This window comes from Triticum dicoccoides, chromosome 6B, assembly GCF_002162155.2.
Source record: "Triticum dicoccoides isolate Atlit2015 ecotype Zavitan chromosome 6B, WEW_v2.0, whole genome shotgun sequence".
NCBI classification, from domain to species: Eukaryota; Viridiplantae; Streptophyta; class Magnoliopsida; order Poales; family Poaceae; genus Triticum; species Triticum dicoccoides.
The window spans coordinates 688,057,868-688,068,083 of record NC_041391.1 but is presented as its reverse complement, the minus strand read 5'-3'; the positions used below and the strand labels follow the sequence as shown (position 1 = coordinate 688,068,083).

At 43.2% G+C, this 10,216-nt stretch overlaps 2 long non-coding RNA genes across 2 annotated transcripts; both read right to left on the bottom strand.

Annotated features, from left to right (window-relative positions):
• Window positions 1-5,852: 5,852 nt before the first annotated feature.
• Window positions 5,853-6,814, bottom strand: LOC119324978. The gene is made up of 3 exons (XR_005157261.1): window positions 6,770-6,814; window positions 6,245-6,309; window positions 5,853-6,134 (listed from the first exon to the last, which is right to left on the bottom strand). It is a non-coding gene; the product is annotated as an uncharacterized LOC119324978 (long non-coding RNA).
• A 112-nt stretch (window positions 6,815-6,926) lies between these two features.
• Window positions 6,927-10,204, bottom strand: LOC119324979. The gene is made up of 3 exons (XR_005157262.1): window positions 9,282-10,204; window positions 7,072-9,185; window positions 6,927-6,965 (listed from the first exon to the last, which is right to left on the bottom strand). It is a non-coding gene; the product is annotated as an uncharacterized LOC119324979 (long non-coding RNA).
• Window positions 10,205-10,216: the final 12 nt, after the last annotated feature.

The window sequence follows — 10,216 nt, the reverse complement described above, 5'->3', positions numbered from 1 at the left end:
ATAAAGTATAGTATATACTACCACATGGTAGTATATATATATATATATAGGAAAAATGCATCCTACTACCGGGTGTAGCTACATCCATTTCTCATATACTACCATGTGGTAGTATATACTCTACTTTATTATTTTTAGTATGTTCACATACTATATCTAAGATACTCTAAAGCGAGTTATGTGAAAAAATTGCATGTGAGCCCATGTTTTTATAATATTTGTGAAATACGTACATATTTGTACGTACAAAGGAGTATGCTCAAAATATACAACATACTACCTCAAAAATAGTATATATACTACCTAAACATTCTTACATACTACATACTATGCGTACATACTCTCCCATATGATAGATACTACCTAGAATGTATGAAACAAAAGTGGGAGTAACTACACCCGGTAGTAGGAAAAAATTATCCTATATATATATATATATATATATATATATATATATATATATATATATATATATATATATATATATATATATATATATATATATATATATTTGGGGGGGGTGCCCTAGAACACACCAGATTTAATTGTTAGCCGTGTGCGACGCCCCCTCCACCGTTTACACCTCCGGTCATATTTCCGTAGTGCTTAGTGTTGGGGAACATAGCATGGGAAACAAAACTTTTCCTACGCTCACCAAGATAAATCTAGGAGATGACTATCTACGAGAGGAGAGATAGCATCTACATACTCTTGTAGATCGCTAAGCGGAAGAGTTAAGAAACACGGTTGATGTAGTCGAATGTCTTCGCGATCCAATCACGATCCGTCCCGTGAACGTCTTCGCGATCCAATCACGATTCGTTCCGTGAACTCCCAATCCAAGTGCCAAATGGACGGCACCTCCGTGTTCAACACACGTACGGCTTGAGGACACCTTCACCTCCTCGATCCAGCAAGCAAGGGTGAAGTAGTAGCTATAGTCCTCTGGTAGCACGACGGCGTGGTGACGGTGGAGGTGGAGAAATCTCAGCAGAGCTTCACTAAGCACTACAGAGAAGAAGAGGGATTACGAGGGAGAAGAAGGGCAGCACCATGGTGCGGAGATGTGCTCAAAAGGTGCGGCTGCCCTCTCTCTACCTCTCTATATATAGGGGGAAGGGAGGAGGAGGGGGCGCCCTAGATCCAATCTAGGAGTGGTTGCCAAGGCAGATGGGGGCGCCCACCTAGGGAACCATAGGGTGGCTTGGCCCCCAAGCCAGGTGGAGGGAACCCCAGATGGGGTGCCCCACCTCTCCTGGTTACGTGTGTTGGGGTGAGAGGGGCACCTAGCTCCTTAGTGTGCTAGTTTTCCCCCTCCCCTTGGCCCATGAGGCCCCCCAACACTTGTCGGGACCCCCTGAAACCCCTTTCGGTCATGTTGGTCATCACCCGCGGTACCCCCGAAACAATTTCGGACTCCAATACCCTTTGTCCAATATATCGATCTTCACCTCCGGACCATTCCAGAGTTCCTCGTCACGTCCGGGATCTCATACGGGACTCCGAACAACCTTCGATAACCACCATAACAACTCAACTATACTTATATCATCACCAAACGTTAAGTGTGTAGACCCTGCGAGTTCAAGAACTATACAGACATGATCGAGACACCTCTACAGTCAATAACCAATAGCGGGACCTAGATGCCCATATTGGTTACTACATATTCTATGAAGATCTTATCGGTCGAACCTCGATGCCAAGGATTCAGCTAATCCCGTATGCAGTTCCCTTTGTTTATCGGTATGTTACTTACCCGAGATTCGATCATCGGTATCTCCATACCTAGTTCAATCTCGTTACCAAGAAGTCTCTTTACTCTTTCCTTAATTAAAGATATCGTGGCTAACTCATTAGTCACATTGCTTGCAAGCTCATTGTGATACTGCATTACGGAGTGGGCCCTGAGATACCTCTCCGTCATACGGAGTGACAAATCCCAGTCTTGATCCATGCCAACTCAACAGATACATTCGAAGATACTTGTAGAGCACCTTTATAGTCACCCAGTTATGTTGCGACGCTTGGTACACACAAGGTACTCGTCCGGTGTCAGTGAGTTGCATGATCTCATGGTCATAGGAACATATACTTGACATGCATAAAAGATAAAACGATAGCAATAAACTTGACACGATCATATGCTACGTTTATAGTTTGGGTCTTGTCCATCACATCATTCTCCTAATAATGTGATCCTGTTATCAAATGACAACTCATGTCTATGGCTAGGAAACCATAGCCATGTTTGATCAATGAGCCAGTCTAGTAGAGGATCACTAGGGACACGTTGTTGTCTATGTATCCACACATGTATCTGAGTTTCTGATCAATATAATTCTAGCATGGATAATAAACGATTATGATGAACAGGGAAGTATGATAATAACCAATTTATTATTGCCTCTAGGGCATATTTCCAACAGTCTCCCACTTGCACCATAGTCAATAATCTAGTTCACATCGACATGTGATTAACACTCATAGTTCACATCGCCATGTGACTAACAACCAAAGATTTTACTAAAGTCAATAATCTAGTTCACATCACCATGTGATTAACACTCAATGAGTTCCGGGGTTTGATCATGTTAGGCTTGTGAGAGAGGTTTTAGTCAACGGGTCTACAACATTCAGGTTCGCATGTATCTCGCAAATCTCTATGTCATATTGTAGATGATGCTACTACGCTCCACTTGGAGCTATTCCAAATGGTTTCTGCACTATATGTATCCGGTTTGCTACTTAGAGTCATCCGGTTAGGTGTTAAAGCTTGCATCAACATAACCCTTTACGCCGAACTCTTTATCACCTCCATAACCGAGAAACATTTCCATATTCCTCTAAGGACATTTTTTGACCGATGACTAGTGATCCACTCCTGGATCACTCTTGTACCCCCTTGCCACACACGTGGCAAGGCACATATCAGGTGCGGTACACATCATGTCATACCATATAGAGCCTGTGACTAAGGCATAAGGGACGACCTTCGTCCTTTCTCTTTCTTCTGCTGTGGTCGAGCTTTGAGTCTCACTCAACTTCACACCTTACCACTCAGGCAAAAACTCCTTCTTTGACTGATCCATTTTGAACTCCTTCAAAATCATGTCAAGGTATTTGCTCTGTGAAAGTCTTATCGGGCGTCTTGATCTATCTCTATAAATCTTGATGCCTAATATGTAAGCAGCTTTACCCAGGTCTTCCTTTGAAAAACTCCTTTCAAATAACCCTTTATGCTTTCTAGAAATTCTACATCATTTCCGATCAACAATATGTCATCCACATATACTTATCAAAAATGTTGTAGTGCTCTCACTCACTTTCTGGTAAATACAAGTTTCTTGCAAACTTTGTACAAACCCAAAAGCTTTGATCACCTCATCAAAGCGTATGATCCAACTCCGAGATGCTTGCTCCAGTCCATAGAAGGATCGCTAGAGCTTGCATACCCTTTTAGCATCCTTTGGATCGACAAAACCATCTAGTTGTATCACATACAACCTTCCCTGACGGAAATCATCAAGGAAACTTTGTTTTGACATCCATCTGCTAGTTTTTGTAATTGAAAATGCAGCAACTGCTAACATAATTCCAACAGACATTAGCATCGCTATGAGTGAGAAAGTCTCATCGTAGTCAACTCCTTGAACTTGTTGGAAACTTCTTTGCGACAAGTCGATCTACATAAATGGTGACATTACCATCAACGTCTGTCTTCTTCTTAAATATCCATTTATTCTCAATGGCTTGCCGATCATCACGCAAGTCCACCAAATTCCATACTTTGTTCTCATACATGGATCCTCTCTCGGATTTCATGGCACGTAGCCATTTGGTGGAATCCGGGCCCACCATCACTTCTCCATAGATTGTAGGTGTGCGTACCCTTGTCGACCTACGAGGTTCGACAGTAACTTGATCTGAAGCTTCATGATCATCATCATTAGCTTCCTCTTCAACTGACGTAGGTGCCACCAAAACATATTTCTGTACTGCGCTACTCTCTGGTTGAAGTAAAGGTTCAAACAACGTCATCAAGTTCTATCTTCCTCCCACTCAATTCTTTCGAGAGAAACTCTTTCTCGAGAAAGGACCCGTTCTTAGCAACAAACACTTTGCCCTCGGATCTGAGATAGAAGGTATACCCAACAGTCTCTTTTGGGTATCCTATGAAGACACATTTTTCCACTTTGGGTTCGAGCTTTTCTGGCGGAAGCCTTTTGACGTAAGCATCGCAGCCCCAAACCTTAAGAAACGACAACTTAGGTTTCTTGCCAAACCACAGTTCTTACGGTGTCGTCTCCACGGACTTAGATGGTGCCCTATTTAAAGTGAATGTAGTTGTTTGTAATGCATAACCCCAAAACGATAGTGGTAGATCAAAAAGGGACATCATAGAACACACCATATCCAATAAGGTACGATTACGATGTTCGGACACACCATTACGCTGTGGTGTTCCAGGTGGCATCAACCGTGAAACAATTCCACATTGTCTTAAGTGATTGCCAAACTCGTAACTCAAATATTCTCCCCTTCGATCGGATCGTAGGAATTTAATCTTCTTGTTACGATGATTCTCAACTTCTCTGAAATTGCTTGAACTTTTCAAATGTTTCACAATTATGCTTTATTAAGTAAATATACCCATATTATCTACTCAAATCATCGGTGAAGGTGAGAAAAATAACGATATCCACTGGATGCGTCAACACTCATCGAACTACACAAATTAGCATGTATGATTTCCAACAAGGAAAACGGGGTTGTAGTCATCTTGCCAATGAGGCATGGTTCACATGTGTCAAGTGATTCAAAATCAAGTGACTCCAAAAGTCCATCAACATGAAGTTTCTTCATGCGCTTTACACCAATATGACTTAAGCAGCAGTGCCACAAGTATGTGGTACTATGATTATTAACTTCACATCTTTTGGCATCAATATTACGAACATGTGTATCACTACGATCGAGATTCAATAAACCATTCACATTGTGTGCATGACCATAGAAGGTATTATTCATGTAAACAGAATAACCATTATTCTCTTACTTAAATGAATTACTGCATTACAATAAACATGATCTCATCATGTTCATGCTCAACGCAGGCACCAAATAACATTTATCTAGGTTCGACACTAATCCTAAAGGTAGAGGGAGCATGCGATGGTGATCACATCAACCTTGGAAACACTTCCAACACACATCGTCACCTCGCCCTTAGCTAGTCTCCATTTATTCTGCAACCTTTGTTTTGAGTTACCAATATTCACTATAAGAAATATGTCAACTTGTGACCTTAGCTATTGGTCACTGAAAGGTCATTGTTTTTCATTTGTGACCTTTTTGTGACAAAAAACAGAAGGTCAAAAGCTGGCGGTCGTAAACTGAAATTAACGACCTTCTCTGTGAGAAGGTCGTAGACGTTTACGACCAAAACAGAAGGTCGTTGAACCCATGACCTTTTGTTTTGGTCACTGGCTGTCTGCCCAGGCCACGTCGGATCCGATGTGGCAATATGACGTGGCAAAATTACGAACAATTGGAAAGGTCACTGACAAGATTCAGCCCGGTCCAGTTCAACCGTCTTTGTGGGCCGAGCCCATTTATTATATATTTTTTGAAGCAATTTGTGTCAACTACATGGGCCGAGCCCAAGAATTCATCCTTTTATTTTATAGGACGCGGCCTTATAAGATTCATTTATTTTTTGGGGCCTCAAACTTTTTGTAGTCCATTTCAATTTTGGTCCTCCATAGCAAACATTCACAAACTTGACGAGCGTTGTTCCAGCGACAGTGAGATACAAGGATTTCAAACAAGCATGTATCAAGACCATTTTATTTCTTTCAACGCAAAAGTATTCCTTAAACAGCCACGGGCACAACAGTAAGTACATTCAACAATCCATCATCAATCGGTGAACAGACTATAGCTACCAGCAGTAGCCGCCTGAAAGACTAGGAGATACTACTAAGGAGCTAAACTAACGGCAACCATCCATCATCAATCGATGACACTAGCAATGAGCGAAAGCGGCGACATTTCAGAGACCCCCCCTCCTGCTGCTTTGCGTCGCTCACCTTGGACTGGGACTTGTTAGAGTCGTCGGACGCCTCTCCTGCCTGAAATGAAAACAGGGATGGGCACAAAAGAGCGTGGATCAATACCATAATGTTGTGTTAATATCACATGGCTATGATTCTGATGAAGGTGTTTTACGTGAATATTATACCAGTGGGTTGTTGTAGGTGTCGATCTTCTTGGTGTACTTGGCCTTGGCAATTAGGGAGCCTTCTCCTGCAATTCATTCAAACAGAGGAGATGTTAATGTGGTGCAAGGCGATAGATTCTAGGATAAGTATTAACAGAAGAAGAATAGTTGAACAAATCATGCAAAATGGCATGGCAGATTTGGAAAGAAATTTGAGCAGCAGTTTGAATCGATGAGCACAGACTATACAGATTCTAACAAGGCTACAAGGCTACAGACATTTGAACACAGCAAACCATAAATTTGAACAACCATTGAGAATAGGAAGTAGATCGACAATTACATAGCGACTAAATTCTAAATATCGCTGACCAACTAGGTCAAACAATACCCAAATGACACGGTGCAGCTACACGGAAACATGGAAACCAACTCACAGTCCGCCAAAATTTCATCGCATCACCGAGCAAACACTGAGATCAGGCGGAAGAGACCAACACCGAATAGAGCAGTAACAGAGAGGGGATGGGGGAGCAGGTAACTTACAACATCACTCAAGATACTTCCACTTCTCACCACCGCCCTTGCCAACTTGCGATTTGAACACAAATCAGGACACAGAATTTGAAATGAAAAATATCACAACACCAGTTTGAATAAGAACAAGGAGACTGGAGTGGGAGCAAAGGGACATGAGATGCTTACCATGGAGACATGCTTGATGTTGGAGTCCTTCCTGAAGCTGTCCATGCGAAAACAAAACCAAAACAAGCCCAGTCAGGATGCGTCACCATGCCACAACAACAACACGAATCAAACCGCAACAAAAAATCAAATACGAGGCTCACATGAGGACTAAGACAGTGCTCAGAGGGCGCTTGGGTTTGTTGGAGTCCTTCTCGTCCTTGCTCTTCGTCACCACAAGTCTGCATCGCCACAGAAATAATAGCAGCAAAGCAAATCAGAACCTGACACAAAACAACATCAGGAAAACGCAAGCAAAACCACCGCGGGAAATGAGTCCATCACCTAAAACCAAGCAGATGATAACACTGAGTAAGAAAGACTGATGAGAGGTGCTGGTTTACCTAAAACCATGTCCTTGATAACACTCATTTCCATCTAAGGAACAACATCTCGTGTGATGAAAACTTACAAAACAAACGAATCTTAACACAATATCACACCTACTCATAGGTGAGAACAAGGAACATGCCATTTATCTTTCAAATTTAGAAGAACATCACTGCAATCATCCATAGCTAACAAACCTAGATAGAAAGTAATAAACTTATACCCCTAATACAGACCAGGAATCAACACAAACAATCAGTACATTCTAACATGTTAAGTGGCTACCATTCCAATCATAATTGTACCATGGCATGAAAGAACAAAAATCAGTCACCTCACTGCTACAGATTAAACTAATGCTCTTCTAATACTATACCATTCAAGCTCATGGCCGGGATCAACAATACTAATAACCTATAGATACCATGGTACAGTAGCAAGCAAATAGTGCAATAATCCCACCACAACGGGGAATAAGTTTTTGTTCATAGTGCATCAGTTTAGAATTTGAAATCTACTGATATTTTCTTTCCATGGAGAAAATCCTTATAATTGGCAAATACAAGTGACCATGAGAAAGGGAGACTAGTTTAAAGCTAAAGTAACACCAAAATAGTATCAAACTGATTCATGTAATCCACTTAATGTCAAAACAGTAGCTTAAAGGTTCAAAACTATTGAACATTCAGAGCATAAAGAAACATGTGAGCCAAATTTTGTTCTGTGTCTAGTAAGAATTCAACACAATAAAGGTTCAAAGCTCGACCCGTACTCCATCTCCTTCTCCGCCATCCCGAACATCTGCATCGCGCAAGCGCCACCATCAATTAACCTCAATCACAAGCTTGAAATCAAAGAGGAAGGCATATACACATAAAAAGAACATGAAAATTCCAGAACAAGGTGTCTTGTAGTTGCCGGGTAGCAACTTGAGAATGAATGATTGATATCCTGGAAGTTGTAAACTGGAAGCCAGAGAAGCTACTAGTCAGGTTAGTTTGAAGTTCTGAAACTGAATGCATGGGGTCCAGTTTTAGTATACTATGTAAATTAGTCATATGTTGTACCTGTAGTTACGCAATGATTTTGCTCACATCAGATAGCATGTACTTCTATATGAGAGAGAGAATTGCTATCAGTCAGTTTGTGCTAGTGGGCTGCAAATCTACTACATTTTATTGTGCAATGTCAGTCAGTTTGTGTAGCTAAACTACTAACAATCAACCGAGCAAGTGCATATATACTGCTCGTGAGCATGACCAATTTTTTAATCAGACTAAATTAAGACCGCAAGACCATTTTCTCGCACTGGAAGGTTACACTATACTTCTTCAGAATAATTCAATCATTTTATGACAAAACCAAATATGTTGCAGAATAAAAAATCTACGAGGTGAATAGTAGGAGCTGAGTTTTCAAAGAATGATACATCAGAAGCATAAAGTAGATAATCTACGGGTTCTGCGGCAAGCTAAGCAAGTCACCAACTGGATCAAAACCCTTGTAAGTTATGTTCAACAGACTGATGATGATAACGTGACTTCAACTGATACCTTGGGTCAATTTCTGCATTCGAGTAATATGGCATTCAAACTTTTAATACGAAAACCATGCATTGTCATGTGATACAAAGTGGTGCTATAAAACACATGGTGTTATGTTCCGGTGCAAGCAGACTGAAAATCTGGCATCATACATCATCACACGGTATGGTGCTGCAAGTAAACTATGTGTCTGGTTTATTAAACAAAGTGTTATGTTTAGGTGTAAACAGACTAAAAATCTGCGCGGGCAAATCACGTTGGAGAAAGGTACTTTTTGGTTGGGTCGCGGCGAGGAGAGAGGTCGAGTAGGCTTCCTGAAACTCCTCCATGTATGGCACGGGGACCTTAAACAATGAAAAGACAACAGTAAGCGCACTATCTAAGGTACATTCCAGCAAACACGTAGTAGATGCAAGGATGACCAAGAGCTAGCGCATTACCCAAGCCAAGCCCTTAAGCTGTAGGTTACCAAATTTGTCATCCAATGTGAGGCAGTTCCAGTATGCAGTCCACCTCCTGTATGGGCTGCGGAGTCGTTCTTGCCGCAGCACCGGTTTGGTAGCCCCTCCATGTGTCCAGGATCTCCACCTTGTCGTCCAGCCCGTCGTGCATCCTAGCTAGCCGTGGTCATGGTCTGGCCGGCGCAGAACAAGAAGAGATGAGATCTGCATCTGCCCATGGAAGGAAGAAAGCAAAGCAAGCAGTGGCACATGAGATGGGAGGAGATGCAGCAGGTTATGGAGGAGATCTAGAACAGGGAAAGTAGGAGGAGGGCATACCTGGCCGCCTCCTACCTCGCTGTCGTCAAGGGCCACCACGGCGGCGGCGGCGAGATCCCCTATGTACTATGAGGGAAGGGATCTGGCGCCGTCTTCGCTGGAACACGCGTGGATCCCTGGCCATCTCTGTCACCCCGTCCGTGAGAGGCTAGGGTTTCAAGCGCCGATGAGGAAGGGTCGCCGGAGGGGCTTGGGGAGAAGGGGTCGCCGGCCGATGGCGGTGGGGCTAGGGGAGAGCAGTTGGGCGGGTGGTGTGGCGGCGGCTGGAATTGGGGAGGAATCAGGGTGGGCAAAGGAGTAGTGGAGTGTTGCGGTCTGCTCTGGTTTGGTTGGGTGAATCGGGGTGGGAGAAGGAGCAGGCGAGACTGGCCCTGCAATCCGACGAACATGCGATCTGGGAGCGGGGGTGGGGAAGGGGACGCGGACGGGAGGAGAACCGGTCGAGGAAGGAGGTGGTGGCGGGACGCGCCGCTGCAGGACAGGGAGGAGGTGGCAGCGGCGAGGGGATGAGGGAGGGGTGGATCTGGCCGCCGCCATGGCCATGGTCGTGCCATGGCGGCTAGGTCTATGTCATGAGTGAGGATTCTACCGTGGCC